Here is a 17,916-nt window from a genome sequence, read left to right as displayed (position 1 = left end):
GCAACTTGTAATATCTGAGTTGTTTCTGACTGAAAGATGCTTTGACAAAAATAAAGAAAGGAAAAAAAGACCACAAAAAAAACATATATGTACCATGTCTACATCATTTATTTCATATTGTATACATGACGTTGTGTAGTTCAATCAAATACTGAGGCTATTTACATTATCTCATGTTTATAATGTCCTTCCCAATAATAATTTCTCCACCACACGTTGCGATTGGTAACCCAACTTCCCTCTGGTATATAATAAAGAACAAAATCTGTTTGGTTTTCCTCTGCCCCTCATCAGCTCAGTGAAAACTAAAGCAAGTCTGCAGCGGGATCAAACCGTTCCATCGCCATGGCAACTTGACTTTGGTCAGAGTTCACTCACATGACCTCACCGTCTGCGTGTGTGTACACGTGTGACGGCCGCACATCTGAGTGGCCGCGGCCACCTCGCCGTGTTTTGATTCCATCCGCATGCGGGAAGCGTGTTCTCATGTGAGCGCACGTTGTGCCCTCTCCACGGCACGCATTTAGCAGCTATAACTAGAAGCCCTGCGGATCCACACACACACACACACACACACACACACACACACACACACACACACACACACACTTCTACAAGCCTGCGCCGTGCTATGTGTCAGGATGTGCTCCAGTGAGCAGCAGGGTCAAGAGCTCATTGGTGGGCCAGGAGCGTTTCCCGCTTCACGGGCTCACTCGGCCCGACGCTCCTCTGCCATGCCTGGAGAAACCTGCCAGATAAGACCTTGTTATGTTGTCAATTCAATTACTCCCCCGTATTACTGCAGGGAACATTTGTTTCCCTTATCACAGCCACATGCATTTTCAAATTTGCGTTTTGATGCAAAAATACGGAAAGACACGGCCTAATGACAAACCTCTCGGCCAAGTTTGGTCCCAATTTGAGACGAGCGGCGAGAGGATTAGAGTTTTAATCTGCTGGACCGTGTGTAGATTTAGCTGAAGGCCATGGGGGCAGAGAGTCCACCTATAGCAGGTTATTTACAGACACGCAAACATGTTTTGTACAGTCTGCACACATCGTTGAAGGGTGACCCGGCCACTGCAACAGGAGCCATTTATGTGAAGTAGGCCATCGTTTTAATAACGCTGCAGAGTCCGACAGGTTGGAAACAAACTGAACAGTTTATTTTGTTTATCTACAACAGTGTGTTTAGAGGTAACACTGAATGAAGGTGCATTTTGCATCCACATGGTTTTCTACACATTTTCAATTTGAAGCAACAAAAAAAAGTATTAATCTCAGCAAAAAAAATACCTTTAGACTTGTCTGAAGCGGAAGCATTGAAACAAGCAAAACGCTGCTTTTAGATTAGTTCGTTTTGGCTCAATCCCCAGATGAGCACTCCTGTGCCTGAAATATTTACGACAGCACCAAATATGGATTAATCCACTGCTAAAAAAAGTCCTTCACAAATGTACTTTTCCATCCCTTTATATATACAGTAAAAAATAATTTTTGGAGCCGTTTTAGTAGATTTATGTTCTCAGGAGGAACCAATGCCTTTAAGAGCCTCGGTAAGGATGGTTGAGAAGCTATACCTTTAACAAGCAAATAGTTTGAGTGGCATTTCCAATATGGATCCAGGAACTAATGTTCTTTAGTAAAGGTCCCACCATGCTCCGTGTGATAAATACATCACAAGTTCCTCAGGGTGTTGTTTTTTTTTTTATGACACACCTTTGTTGGATTCGTATATAAACCTCGAGAAACAACAACAGACATCTGCTCACAGCTGAACTTGGCACCGACGTCGGCGCTCGTCATGCCTACTTCTCTTCACGTGTAACATGAGATTAGACTGGCGGGCACATGTCTCCTCATGTCATTGCTGCTTCCTGGTGATCCACTTACACAACATGATTGAAGTATCGAGAGGCGTGAGGGTGTACAGCTCCACCGCCGCCTAGAAACTTCACACGCGCTCAAACTGGGGAAAACTGATTTTCCTTCCCACGTATGGATATACATGTTTGATATTTCATCTAAATATGCAGAGGTTATGCTATGTTCCTAGAGGCGTGAAGCCTTCGTCACACCTGGTCGACGACGCTGGATCTCAATTTTGAGGGGAAAAACAGCCGCCTCTGGAGGACGGCAGCCCTGCGAGGAGCGCTCAAGTGGAAAAATGAGTGGCAAGTGCCGCTTGAAATTGGCACAGGCTCCTGACAGCATCAGAATTTCCCTCCCTCCTAGAAGGCCTTCTACATCCACCTCCCCGGCTCATCAAGTGCCAAACAGCAGCGTGAAGGACTCATGCCGAGTGTCATCCTCTTCTGATTCACCGCAGACATGCAAAACCAGGAGAGCAGAAGGTTAGCAAGAGGAGCGGAGAACAGGGAGATGGAGAGATGGAGGAAGGGGTGGAGAGGGTGGAGAAGCGGAGACATTGCAGATGATTGAAGGAGAAGAGCGAGTGGGAGAGATGTTTTTTTTTCTTCTAAATTTTATTTTACTCAAGTTGCATTTTCATTTCATTTTATTTGACACAGATTTAAATTTTCTCAAAAGAAGGTCGTGAACTGTGTCAGCAGCGAGTTTCATTCATCGTCAGGCCTAAAACTCACAACATGAACCAACTTTATATTTTATTCAGCCACAAGCTGCAAGAAAACGGAAGGAAAAGGAGTCAAGGGAGTCACTTCACAAAAGCCTGAGGTCATCATCATTAATTGACTAAATGAGGCGAGCAATGCATCTGAAGCTCCACAGAACTGAAACAGAAAGACAAAGAAATATCATTATCAGAGGCCTTAAATCTTTGCCCTGTGGATGACTTTGTGATCGGATTAAAGTATAAAAGGTGGCCATACATTATTCTGCATTTCATTGTTATTAATGAAACGTGATGATTAAAATGTTTTTGGGTGTTTTCAGTGACAACGGTATTCTAGTAAACACATTTTGAGATGTTATATAAATGCTGCAATATTTCTGCATCAGCCTGGATTTAAATCACATCCTGGCTCTTCAAGTTCTCCTCCAGGCGCTTAAGGCTTAATTCCTCCGTAGCTCAGGGATTTACCTGAGGATGTTGCCAAGAGTCCCAAAAAGGATTCCATCGAGGAAACATGTTTAGACATTTGCTGCATCGAAAGAGATTTTACATTGGAATAATTAGTTCCCTTGGAGACATTTGTTTGTTTGCAATTGCGCTTGGGATACCTGTCAAGATACAAATATATATATATATATATATATATATAGGAACTTTATTGCAGTGTTCAGCAGACGGACGTTTGAAACTGGGTGACGGCGCGGCACATCGGTGACCTGTAGATGTGAATTAGGTTGCATATTACTGACTGAAAGATCCCGTAGCATGAATCATTTATTGCACAAAAGGGACCGGAGGAGCACGGCTGCCCAAAGGCAGAGAGGGATCCAACTAGACGGTCGAACAAATTTATGAATTGACTGCCGGGCAAATGTGTGGTGTAAAAGTAATTGCTCGACATTTAACACACCCATTTTTTGCAGAACACTGATCTCCGGGATGCATTCATCTTTGTTGCAGCCTTGTTGCAGTTCACATAGAGTCCTATATACTTTGGTCATGAAAGTTTAATTAACTTTCAAGGTTTCCTTCATACTAATCTGAAAATACTCAACTGAACATTTTAAGGAGGCCCTAAAGAGAAGACTTAAGGGTGTTTTGTCCTTAACTCAGACTTCAAACAAACTTAAAAATCCTAAATTAATCCATTTTGTCCAACCGGCCCCTGCAGGTACTTAATGACCCTTAATGTCGTATTTGTCTCAAAAATGCGTCTCTTTGTGTGTGTGTGTGCGCGTGTCCGTGTGTTTGTTGTGTGGATCACACAGACCAGGCTGTGTGACAGAATGATGTCACTCTTTAACAGGTGTAAAGAAAGGACAGGGAGGGTGTTTGTTTCACTACGCCGGGAAAGAAAACATCTATGATTAGCCATCAACACATTCAGGAGGCGTGAAAAGTGTAATGATGTCTACGTAGTGATGGACGTAGTCATGACTATCTGAGCACTTGGACGAATCATATTTTCAGACCGACACACAGACAGACACACAAACACGCAAAGGAATAAATACTTTTTGGACTTCTTTTGAAATATCTGGTCTTGTTATGTCGACTGGTGCGGAGTCGGAGCCTGAATCAGGATGCAGAGCGCATGTCCAGTCCTAATCCTATATAAACAGTGCAGAGTTATCTTTTTTTGGTGTCCAGTATACACTGTATTTAGGCTTACTATCACGCTTTGTAAAGACCCTGAAATGCAAAGGATGATGGGAGGGATGGGAGAATCAGAGGGATGAAGGATAAACAGGACAGATTTGTGGAAAGCCTGCCTGTGGCCTCCAGCTGACTGTCACAGGCCGCTTAAACCAACAAGATAAATCTAGCTGCTATTAAACTGTGTGGATACCGTGGTGGAAATAGACAAACTACCAGACTTCTGCCTTAGCATCACTTCAAATCCCTGTTCATGTCGTGACAACCGGCACAGCACACATTTAAGGTTCAAGCCACAAAATTGTACCCATACTATGCTTTTAAAACACAGAAGGCGGCATGAAGTAAAGATAGGCTCAGAAATATAAGTAAATGTCATGACCGGGTGTGAGAGGCAGAGACTCAGGCCCCGTTTACACGGGGGGAAAACGCATATATATTCATGCGGTTTGGCTTTTCATTTACACGAAAACGGAGATTTTGTCACGGAAAACGATCATTTCTAAAAACTCCGGCCAAAGCGGAGATCTATGAAAACTCTGTTTGCGTGTTTGCGTGTGCACTCGGTCAAACAGAGTTTTAGGTCCTCAAACATCACCGTACGCGACTAAAAATGCATCACGTCATATATGAGCGTCTTCTTTACAGTTTGCTTACTGATCACGGTGCTCGGTGGCGTATTCATGCGGGTTCATGTAAACAGAAACTTTTTGGAAAACGATCAGGTGTGTATGACATTATTTTTGAAAACGGAGGGGCAGAAATATTTGTTTCCGTAAATACCCGGCTACGTGTCAATGTGGCCTCAGGAGCACAGGAAACAGACAAAAAGCCAGGGGGAGGGCAACATCAAAAAAGGTATTTTACTAAACAAATTCACAAACAAAGACAAAGACTAGTAGAGGAGAGACAAAACATTAGAAAACTATGATCCAACATGCAGGAAGACAAAGAAGGCAATCCTGCCAACGACAAGGGGAAGACACAGACTACATACACAGGCAAGACATGCAAAGAGACACAGGTGGAAACAATTTGGGCCGGGCTCTGCAATCACACAGGTGGAAACAATGAGGGCGGGGCTTTGCAATCACACAGGGGAAAGGCACACAAGGAGGGAGGAGTCTGGACCGAGAACAGGTGAAGAGAATAAACAATCAGGAAACACTGGGCGACGCATAGAAAACACAGGGTGTTGCAGTAATTGCAAAACCAGAAAGGTGCGCTCAGTAGAGTGCACATCTCCGCTAGGTGAAAGAATACAACCCATAATTGGCGACGCAATGGGCTACAAGGCATTATTTTATCACATTGGTCGATTTATTATTCATTACTTTTGTTTTGTTTTCCTTGTTTTCTCTCTTTTTTCTCTTCTCCTTTACTTTCCTCCATTTTCTCCTTCCACCCCTGTTTTTCTAGTTCCTGCATTACCTCATCCATTCTGTGCATGTTTTCTTTCTGTCCTTCCTTCTACTTTGCTTAATTTTCCTCTTTTCTCCTCCTTTACTTCTTCCTTCCACCTTTTTTTCCCTCCTAGTCTTTTTTTCTTCCTTTCTTCATTGTTTTTAAAAATGCGTAACCTGTTAACGGCGCATCGTAGAAATTTCCATGAAAGTACAGCCATGTCGCCCTGTATTTATTAATGACCTTGTATGTCCGTGTATTTTGTACAATGTGAAGTTCTCATGTAACTCATGGGGCGAGCGTTCGTCCTTAAACACAAGGTGGCCGGTTCGATCCCTGGTCTCCGTGTAGTTTGCATGTGAAAGTTTCCTTGAGCAAGACACTGAAGCCCCAGTTGCTCCCCGGGCGCTCAACAGCGCTGCTCCTTAATTACTGAGGATGGGTAAAATGCGGAGAATAAATTCCCCGCTGTAGAATGAAACAAGGATTCTAAATAAAGGATTATAAAATACTTCAGCGTGGCGCCCCACAGTTTGAGAACCACTGTGTTAGCTGTACTCTAAATTGCCCGTAGGTGTGACTATGAGCGGGAGTGGTTGTCTGCCTCTATATGGTGACCTGTCCAGGGTGAACCTTACCTTTGTCCAATTTCAGCTGGGATAGAATAAGGGGTTTGGATAATAGAACAAAATATTAGCAAATATAATTATAGCTGGACATTGTTTTCCAACTTCATGATGCTCGCTCTCTCGCTGCCGCCTCTGTTCTCTTAATCAGTGTTTCTAGCAAGATGCAAGTGCGTGCACGCACACACGCGCACGCACGCACACACACACACACACACACCTCTCGCTGCACAGACCTCCTCTCCCTGCACAGACCTGTCAGAGTGGTTGACCTTAATTCATGTTTCTCAGAGAAGCATAAACAAGAGGGTGCATTGATGTCTGGAATATTTTATATATTTATTTTACATTATGGCAGAGGATATACATACGTAGCAGAGTAAACACTGTGCATATGGAACAGAAAGATAACAGGGATGCACTTAGAGAAAAACAGCCGAGCTGATGCTCTTATCTCAATGCAAAGTGACGGGAAAAGGCTTGAGGCAACTGGAAAAGTGTTTGGGGGCTGAGAGCAGAGCGCCGCGTATACCATATAATTAGTGTAAGGAAAACACATTTGGTATGTACACACCATCCATATTTCACAGTTTTCTCTCCTTCTGATAGCGGCACTCCTCACTTGAAATATCAGTGAATTAGCTGTGACACTGTAAGATCTCTCTTTATATGAGTTTCCCTCGCGGTTGTAATCTGACAAGTGAAACCACATTCATTAAAACTTTATGCGCGATAGAGCTGTTTACTGCATCCAGCATCACTTCGGCAGCAGGCACAGAGTCTGTGTTGTTGTGAGTATCATCAGAGCGCGTGAGAAACAGTTGAGAGCGTTATGCCCACTAAACCCGGCTCTGCTGCAGATCCAGGCAGTGGTGGGACGTACACCAAAGAGGTACTTGGATTTGCCTCCCATTTCATGCGGCATTATACTTCTACTGCATTCTATTTCATCTTGTAAAACATGAAGCAGGCCTTGTGCATGGTTCTACTTTATGAGGAACCAAAGGAAATTTAGAGTGTGCTGAGAGGACTTTATACCTTTGTGTTCGTCCAACTCTGTCAACAGAAAAACTATTTTGCAAACAAAACTCTGCAAAACCTCAAATTCAGCAAAGTGCAAGCCAGCCCCAATGTATGCCACCAAGTGAGGGAGTGAGGCAGCGATGCTGCGTTCCAAACGATTCAGAGGTCCGAATCTTCAGAGTTGACGCTTCAGAATGACGGCAGACGCAAACTGTGACAAGCTGATGTAATATCATACCATATTTATATTCAACATATTCTTCAGAATCTCCTGTATACTTTACTATGTGTTCTTAAACTGCCCTACATAAGAAAGTTGAAATTAGCTCCATCTCCGCTGGTTAGTGGTATGGAGGGGGATGTCGCACGAACGATCCACCCGAGTGAAACAGCATCACCTAATGTGTTTGATGTTTGTCTAAAGTCAAGCCTTTCTTACACATGCATGGATGCCTTTACTGATAAGTGCATGGATTTCTTTTTTTTAAATTTCTTTTTCTTTTTTTGCTCTGTTGGGTCTAAAGCTTTTAAGCCTGAGATCTACTCTACCTTTTCATGAGCCACATTGCTCATTCCAATGTGCAAGATCTTCAATCATATATGTTATACAAGCTCAGTGAGCTGTCCCTGCGGTTCCACAGACACAGATTTAGTCTTCCCACTATACATTACTATTGCAGAAGCAGCTCTTCTGTCACAGTAGGCAATGTGCAATGCTTCTTTGTCTTCAGCAGGAAAACATTTCTAATTTGAGCGTAAACTGTCAGAAGTTGTCTCTCCTGACGCCCGCAGGGCTCCGTCGTGTCACTGGGGAGGAACAAAGTCAAAAAAAAATCCTTCCAAGTACATTGGTGCAGTTTTAAAGTATTTTATGTGCTGCAGCTATTTAAACATTGAGGCTGTATTATCAGTTATACTGCATGTCAGAGAGTGTAAGTGTGTGTGAACTCAACTTGGCCTCCCTTATAATTTGCTTTCAGCTCATTTTAGTAATGCTTCACTGGCTGTGTATTAAACTACAATTACATATTAATCAAATAGGGTTGAGTTTGACTAATAAAGTGTCCCTTTCTCTGAAAAGAAAGAATATATACCTGACATGTCGGAGATACAGTATGTTAAGTAGGTCTCTCTCTCTCTCTCTCTCTCTCTCTCTCTCTCTCTCTCTCTCTCTCTCTCTCTCGGGGCACATAGAAGCAGCGGCTCCTTTGGGTCCAGATACACGTGTCATCGTTTGTCATTGGGTCTGTTCCAAATGTCCAAGTTACGAGCAAAAGATTCCTGCTGTGTGCATGTTTTTAGTATCTGGTCGGAAGAACAGAATTAACTTGAACTCGCTTTTCTTTCCATGAATGGTTATAATAGAATATAATACCATGTAAAGTAATGCAATATAACATATTATAATATCATTTACATATACTACATACACGTATGCATGCATATAAACAATAATTTACATATAAACTATACATATTTATACATTTGTGATACAGTTCCACACGCAACGCTCTACTATGTGGCCAAAAAGTATATGGACACACTTGTTTCACAGGCCTCATAATTTCAATGAAGGGACATTTTGAAGATGCAGCGTAACGTGATATTTTACACAATGGTGTTCTTACAGCTGTGTATCAACTGGTTTTCCTGAATTGGTGTGGAAGAAGTTGACTGCTCTGCATCGATCTCGGCCCTGTGTTGGACCTCTCTGATGCTCTTGTGAATGGGACCACGTCCCTGCAGCGGGTTGCAAACAGCTGGTGGAAAGACTGAATGTTATGCTGCATATCAATGCCCATCAAATGTTCAACAAGGATATATTGCTTTCTGCTTTTGTCCCTTGAGTGTGCTTTTGCATTCATCTGCATACATAGTGTTTGTGTTGTTTCGGGGTGGGGGGGGCCTGAAAGTGTCGTGTGCCACCTCCCACGCAGCAGCAGACTGGATATAGACACACTGAAGAGAACCAGCCAATGCTACTAACTCGTGACTGCCACACACACTCAATGTCTGGAAATAAAGCCAATGACAGCCATATCATCATCATGAGTCCTAATTATGCCCGCCAAGTTGCCCACAACAAAACGTACATAATTATCAGATAAATCAATGGTGTTCACCTCTCAAACTTCCATCTTTAAATGACACCCAGGGTGGGGGGATTCGCTGATTGTCGCATTCATTTTGGAAGCAATCAGTCTGATTGCTGTAAACATATAAATACTGCGGTGACGCCCAGAATGCGTAATTCTGCATAATGGATGCTCTGGCACTGCTAGATGACTACGTAAATGGAAGTATTAGGAGGGATGGAGTGTGCGTGAGTGGTCTCCTAAGGGACCACCTCGCTCACGAGCACAGGCGTACGCAAACGGTGTCAGAGAGGAATCCTTCTCTTGGCCTCCCTCTAAGTAGTTGCTGGGATTCACTGTGAAGCACCATTGATCGGCGGGCTCGTTTCCAGGCATCAACATTCATGAGGGTTGCCTTGCATTGATCATATATTTATATGGGTGAATGTGGGCCGGTAGAGGGCAGGATGTGAGGGCGATCCACGAACATTTCCCAGTTGATCTGGAATTTTTTAAAGGAAATTTCACACTGGCAGAATCACAATCTGAGTATTTCACAGCGTACAAACATTTGTATGTAGTCATTTAATGTGAATTCTCCGCCTTTTATTCAACAAAATATGTCATAATATTTTGGATTTTATCCAGCCATACATGGAAAATATTTTTCTCTGGTATATTTTCAAAACCCATCTCCCTTTTTGCACATGTGAGATCGACGTCAAAACTGCCTTCCGCGCTCTGCGAGCCTTTTAATCTGTGGGAACGCTCTCATCACATCGACATCTTTCTGACTCAGTGTCACGGATTAAAGAGCTCTGGTTGGTGTGAATTCTCCCACGTTACGTCCTGTGAATTCTCCTCTTTGTCTCTTTCTCTTTCCCCTTGGCTCTCCATGACTTTCCTCCCATCAGTCTCTCTCCTCTCATCCCTGGGGCTTCCCTCCCTCTGCTGTCTCTCGCTCGCTCTTCTACTTTCTCACTAACAAGGACGCAGACTTGTTCTGCATGCATACTGACATAAAGCCACGCATCTAGTTTCCTTGAGCGTTGGGAGCCGGGGAGATGTGCGCTCTCTGCTTACATATAAGCAGCGCGGAGGGAGAGAATCTGTCCTCTGGAGAATCAGAGTGGACAGATTGGACTCGGGCAGCAGCTGAACGATGTTGGAGGAATCTTTTTGATTGGCGCACATGCCACTGGAAATGAATGTTGTTATGATTCATACCACTAAGAAGGAATGCAGTTTGAGGAGATTGAATTGTTCGGCATGTTTGATTAATGCGTTTAATTCCCTGAATCTCTTGCTACCTTTAGCAATACGTAAATAATTTATAGGTGGCACAAAATATTTCTTTTACTCTGTTCAAACAGTGACCCAGTCACCATATACAATTGTTGACATTGTATGCATCTGCAAGCCACTGGACAAATTTAATATTGCGCAATAATAATAATTATCTTGTTGGTTGTTGTAAAAAAAACTTCACGTTTGTGTTAAAATGATAGCACGACGTGAGATAACGACGTGAGATAACGACGTAAGAAAACGACGTAAGAAAACGACGTAAGATAACAACGTAAGATAACATTGTAAGATGACAATGAAAGAAAACATTGTGAGAAAACAACGTAAGAAAACTATGTAAAACAATAACGTCAGATAACAACGTGAGATAACGGCTGAAACAATAAGTTAACGGCATCCCGTGGTAAACAGTCAACATTTGCTTTTTGTTTTACACGAGACACGAACAGCGGTCTCCTGGGTGAAATGTGTCTGTTTCTCTGGCTGGAAGGTCAAGCCCGCCACAAGCTTCTTCCCTACAGGGGCCATTTTTTGTATTGCTCTTGTCAAGAACCGAGCTCCGACTGATTTGGTTCCTAGTATATGCAATATATTATATTCTTCACCCTACAGAGGAAAATGCTGGAGGACACCAGCGAGTGCTCTTTTCCTGCACGTGTGCCCGTCGTGTGGGGTCTGCAGCAGCAGAGAGGGTGTACTGTAGATACTGTAAGCCTTTTGGGAGAGATGATGTATCACAAGGGACCCAGGGGAGAGGAAGAGGCCAATAAAGCCCAGGTGTAGCGGCGCTGCCGTGCTGATACTGTCCTCATATTTCTCTGACCCGTTTCTCTTTGTCCTCCACCACTCGCTCTGACTGTGACACCACACCCTGCTGCTGCGTTACTGCATCTTTATCTCATTGCTCATTCCACCACTGAACAAAGAGAGGGTCCTTTCTCTTTGTCAACCATCTGAGATCATCATGTTCCTTTGCAAACAAAAGCTTCCGGTTTGGATTTTTCTGCATTTTACTGCACGTTAGAGCAGCCGAAGAAAATGTCAGATAGCATCCACGGCCGGAACATGATTATGGTAATTGCGATGGCAGATTAACAGCGCTCTCGGGTTGAATGGGATCGTAACGACAAACCCCCTCGACGTCACACACAAACATCGCGCAGACTGACAGTGTGTGTCCTGCGCACAGACGGAGCAACGTCCTCAGAGCTGCAACGTTAAAACCACGATGAAAACCGAAGACAAAGAGAGGAAGAGACGAGCACGGAGACGGCCACCAGGGTAAAAGTGATTGAGTGGGAGGAAGCAGGAAACACAAATTCTCCCCATGAAGACGTCATCCATGTGAACTCGTAAACGACCTCCAGTTGCAGTTCTGACACACGGCTGTCAGCCAGGAACATTATGGCAACGAAGGACTTGCTATATGTTCCTCAATCCCTGCACGCTCGGTTTTTTATTGTTCCATTTGCATTAGGTATAGCACCTCGGGAAGCAATCAAATGGCATTATAGAGCGAAAGGAAATGAAATCAGAGGCCACGTATTGATGTCCCCCCCCCCCCCGCCTCCTTTCCCCCGAAGCAATTAATTCTGATTTATGGCGAACTCAGCACACGCAGTCTTAAACACATTCTCGTCTAAAATGAAGCAGTGCTACGCGGGCTCATGAACGACTAAACGAAGTTATGTTTCAAATTGAGATGATGTGAAAAATTAAATCGGCACCAACATTGTTATCAGGTTTACAAATGACAACATCAAGCCGAAATATATTAGGGTAATTTTCAAAGCAGTGCTAATGGCTTTCATCTTTAACTGTCGAGCTGGTAATGCTTTAAAAGGCTTGATACATTTTAATTTAGGGAATAAGAAGTTAAGATGTTATTTATCATCACGGGTAGAATTTACATTTAACAGCTTCGCAGGAAACCAGACGATAGAAGTAGGGCTTTTTAAATTTGTATTAAATGAACAAAACTAAATAAGAAATAATACAAATAATTACACAAAATGCCTGCCATAATTAAGATACACATGTGAAAATGCAAGTCCAGCTTTGCAACTTGTTAAGAGCGTGAAACACTGTTGTAGTGCGAATATAATGTAATATAAATATCATAGAGAAAATGTACACACACTGTGTGTAAATTTTATAGTACATTTTTCGAAGTAGAAAGAGAATCTAATATAACAGATCATCAAAATATAATAACTGTTAGATGTTGACATTATCTGAAATGTAAGACGTGCCGAGCCGCTGTGCTCAGCTTCAAGCGTTCCTGCACTAAATGAACATTTGACAGGCAACGTTTCAAAGGGGAGGCGTGTCTGAGAAATTGAAGCTGATTGGTTGTTTCCCTCGTTGCATCTGAAAATCCCACTTTCTGTCTCCTCAATTCATCAGACATGTCAATACCAGAGAAGAGACTGCAGAGCCACTGGGCTAGAGGGGAAGTAGAAGCACACAGAGGAGTTTGTTGTTTTATTTTCCTTTAAGAAAACACACAGTGGATAGGGGTGATTGCAAAAACACCTGTGGAACTTAATCTTTTCCGTACGCCTGTACCTTTTGTCTCCTAATATAATTTTTTTACTAATCTCCGACTCCAGACAGAGCCTCTCAACATTTGACCTTCTTAATATTGCTTTTAAAAGACAAAACATAAGTTTTTAAGGATCCATAAAATGTGGTTATTGCAACAACCAACACTTCCATATTATTTAAATCTACATTATTATATTAGAGTCTATTAGAGAAATAAATCTGGATTTCCTTGAATGTAAGCACTTGCATATCAACATTAATTAAATTTAAGTTGCATCCTCCCAACTAAAAGCTTCCATGATGTGACATGAAAACATTTCTACATAGAGGACATTTGTTAAAGACACATCCTTTGCTTGCCGACAGTTTGGCCGTTTTCAACGCTTGAGAACATCAACTCTTCTGCAGGACGCGTCAGATGCCGATGGAACAAACGGGTGGAGCGCTCCGCCACCTGCAGCAGCAGCGACCCGCCCGCAACGGGCCGAAACACTGATTCAGCAGCGTCTGCGCTCACCGATCACCTCGGGGAAACGGCGAGAGGTCCCACTGCAATAACAGCACATCAGGCGCCTCCAAGGAGAGCAATCAATTAACAGCAAGTTGTCTGTGGCTGCTAATAAATCTTTTTTTTCTGCCTCTTTTATACAACACAACCCCTCCCCGCTGTTCCCTCCATCCCTCATGCCTTTCACTTTCTTGCTTTGAGGAGAGGAGACAACTTCAAAGGCCAGTTGTCGTCACAGCAGCCGTCTCCCTCCTCAGGCATAAATATCCCATCAGCCGTGTAAAGCGAACGGATTCCTGAATACAGTAAGCTGCTCCGACACTTTCATTAAATATTTAGTTATATAGGCAACTGTGGAGCACAGCGTGTGTGTGTGTGTTTGTGTGTGTGTGTGTGTGTGTGTGTGTGTGTGTGTGTGTGTGTGTAAGAGAGACAGCGTTGGAGTGTGGGAGTGTAATGCGATTAAATAAAGACAGTTGGGGGTTGAGGAGCTACAACGCCCATGAAACGAACAAAAGAGAAGAAATCTGAAAAACTGGAGTGTGTGTGTGTGTGTGTGTCTGTGTGTGTGTGTGTGTGTGCGCAAGAAAGTTTGTTATACAGTAAGTTCTGAGAACTCCATTGATTTATTATTGCACTTCCAAACAATGAAGCCTAGCGGATCAGACTAGCTGCCCGTGAGGATGTACTTGATAAATGCTGACGTCAGCGCTCAATGACGATGTTACATTACATTACACTACATGTCATTTAGCTGACGCTTTTATCCAAAGCGACTTACAATCAGTGCATTCAACCGTAAGTACGAACTAGGAACAGCAGGAATCAAGAGAGTACAATTTCCTAAATAAAGTCAAACTACAAAGTGCTATCAGTAAGAGCGATCTAAGTGCTGCTGCCATTGTCTTTATTCAAGGTGTAGTCGAAAGAGATGAGTTTTTAGTTTGCGGCGGAAGATGTAGACACTTCCTGCTGTCCTGATGTCACTGGGGAGCTCATTCCACCATCGAGGAGCCAGGACAGCAAACAGTCGGGGTTTTGTTGAGTGTTTTTCGTGCGCAGCGGCGGAGCGACAAGGTGATTGGCTGAAGCTGAGCGGAGCGAGCGCGCTAGTGTGCACGGTTTTACCATGTCCTGGATGTAGGTCGGACCTGATCTGTTCGTAGCATGGCACGCAAGTACCAATGTCTTGAAGCGAGGGAGTTGCAGTGGTCGAGGCGGGAGATGATCAGAGCCTGGATTACAACCTGTTACCACGTTCGCTATCGTTAACGTGTTTGCAGGCTAACAAATGTTCATTAGCACAAAACGCGAAGCCGCTTATACGCTTTTTGGTTTTGCAAGTATTTGGTCATAAACCAAAGCATTGGGCACAAAATGAACAGTTGTATTGAAAGCGTTGGAACACTGTGGCTCCAGAGGGAGCTGAGTGAAGTATGATAAATGTCCTCAAGTGATGCCACTTGAGTCATCAGCGGTTGTGGCTGAAGAGCAGAAGCAAAGACGCTCTGTCACAAAGATGACGCAGTCCAAGCCACGGCAACTGTGGTATACACTTCCTGTCTCCTAAGTGTGGTATGTCTTCGGCAAACATAATATTCTCCTCATTACTTTGTTTGGAAAAGGCCATTTTTAAGTGACGAAATTTTCGGAAGATACGTGGCTTTGGAAAAAGATAAAGTACAATTTTGAATTACCTGGTTGCGCTGGAGGAAAAGTCAAAGAATCACACTCCTTAAAACCAGAGATGAATAACATCATCAAACCAATACAACAGACGCTCGAGTGAAGTAGAACAGAGTCAATGGCGCAAGGCGATGCCAGAGTTGTGCCAAACTACCTCTGAATGGCGATGGCAGTATTTGTAATCCCGTCAACGTTGGTTGGCAAACATACCAGACTATTCCTGTCTGAAACAGGCTGCCATAGGAAGAGACTAGGATTAAAGTGGCGTAGAAGCCCACATTACCATCCCTAGAGTCATGCTGCTAGTGGGGCTAAAAACTGAGAGGCATGTTTCAGCTATTCATGAAGACTGAAAAAACAAACGCCAATGAGAAAGCACACGAGCGAGTGAGCTGAGTGTAAGAGTGTTCAGTTACAGAGTGATGTTGGAGAGAGTGAATCATCTTGTTGATAGGCACTTTATGTCCTCCCTTCTTTAGATACTTTGTGTGTGTGTGCGTGTGTGTGCGTGTGTGTGTGTGTGTGTCAGCCGTGATGAATTGCCGAGTGCTGCAGGACCTCTCGGGGCCGGCGACTGTGATGATGGCAGAGCAGACTCTTCTAATGAAAACTGACTGTGTGGCTCAGGTTCAGCAGCAGAGGAGATTTCCGGCAATATTTCACTTCTTAGTATTATACTGTCAAGTTTATAAAAGCACTCTGCTGGCTCCGGATGAATCCATCAGCAGTCAACCTCACTCACTTTTTCCTCTTTTGTTTTCTTGTTTTCATCCGCGGATGACATTCCCAAATGTGTTCGTTGCTGGACAGAGTCAGAAAAAGTGCAGGCAATCTATTTCAGACTGACATATTGAGCATTTTTCAGAACATTTGATCATCTATGGGGTGTGACCGAGTCAAGCGAAGACTGATGCCCCCTCACCCCCCACCCACTTCACCCCCTCCACACACACACTAATGTAATTGTGTAATCTAATTTTCTACTTTTCCTCCTTGTTGTCTCATGTTAACGTGGTTCTTGTCCATTTAAATAAGCTCCTCATAAGATCCTTATGTGCATGTCAGTTTAACCAGGAGGCAAACTCAGGTTCTGGAAAGTGAAGCCAATGCGGAAGTGCGTCCAACTTGTATTTTTCTACTGGCCAGCAGGGGGCGACGACTCTGGTAGCAAAAATATGTCTAATTGTATCGAAGTCTATGAGAAAATGACTCTACTTCTCGCTTGATTTCCTGCCTCAGTAAACATATACACATAAGTGTACGGTCTTAACTATTTTTCATTTAGAAAATGAGTACATTATGATGTCACATGGAGGCAACAAAGAGGGCAAAACAGGTCAGTGGGTTGGACCCAAAAGCAGACACGAGGGAACAGAGGGATGATCAAAGGTTTAATTAAGAAGAAAAAGTTCAAAACAAAACTGAGCGGACAGGGGACTCAAAAATGTGTAACAAACAAAATCCGCCCAAAGTCCAGAATGTTGTGAGTAACAACAGAGTAGCAGGGAAACGACGTAGGCGCACCGACACTGACGCAGGAGACACAAGGGGTTTGAATCCACTGGGGAGGTGCAGGTGATTAGACACAGGAGGAATCGATTAGGGGCGGGTCAGACCATCTCACAGGCGTAAAAACACACAAAGGACACAAGAGGCTGGTAAACTCAAAAACAAGAAAAGAAGAAAAAAAAAACTAAACTAAAGGACCGTGAAAGTAGACGATGAAGCAGGCTGTGCTTTGGGGCGGGCGACCTCGTGATTGGCAGGTCCATATTTGGATCGTGGAGGAGCGCTTCCGTTCACATGGCTGCAAAAAGGTGTAAAAGTCAAAACGTTAAATGTGAGACTTCAAAAGGACTACTTCCACTGTTTACACACCGGATGTGAGTTTGACCAATATTTCCATGGTCAAATCTTTTTTAGTAAAAAAAAAAAAAAAGAAAAAAAAATCCGCAACTAACTTTTTTTTTTTTTCATTCAACATCTCTGACATTTTCTGGGATGAGAAACACGGAAGCGGTAATAGAAACTATAAATATAGGCACTTTGAAAGCAGCGCGTCAAATCAAAAGTAGCTTGTGGGCCTCCAATGTGAACGGGATGATTGCCGGGCATCTGTGTGTGTGTGCATGACTTCACCCACGCATGAATCAGGGCGTACAACATCATTTACAGACGCGCGCACGCTTGCACTCTGCTCGCGTGCGTGTCCATATGGTCGCCACTCATCTCAGCCAAGGGCACTGCAGTCGTTCCTCCTGACAAACGAATCACTCAGAGCTGAGAGACTCTTCCTGTACCACATCTCTCTCTCTCTCTCTCTCTCTCTCTCTCTCTCTCTCTCTCTCTCTCTCTCTCTCTCTCTCTCTCCTCCTGACAACATCTCCATCAGTCCTCTCATCCCTTTCGCCCTCCCCGCCTGTGCGTCTTCACCCGGCCATCTCTTCCTCGCGAGAGCGAGCGCGTGAGGCCCAGCATGGAGCCGTG

Source organism: Clinocottus analis, unplaced genomic scaffold, assembly GCF_023055335.1.
Source record: "Clinocottus analis isolate CAN_PGR_092001 unplaced genomic scaffold, fCliAna1.0.p SCAF_23, whole genome shotgun sequence".
NCBI classification, from domain to species: domain Eukaryota; kingdom Metazoa; phylum Chordata; class Actinopteri; order Perciformes; family Cottidae; genus Clinocottus; species Clinocottus analis.
The sequence above is the reverse complement of the archived record's forward strand: the minus strand, read 5'-3'. Positions refer to the sequence as shown.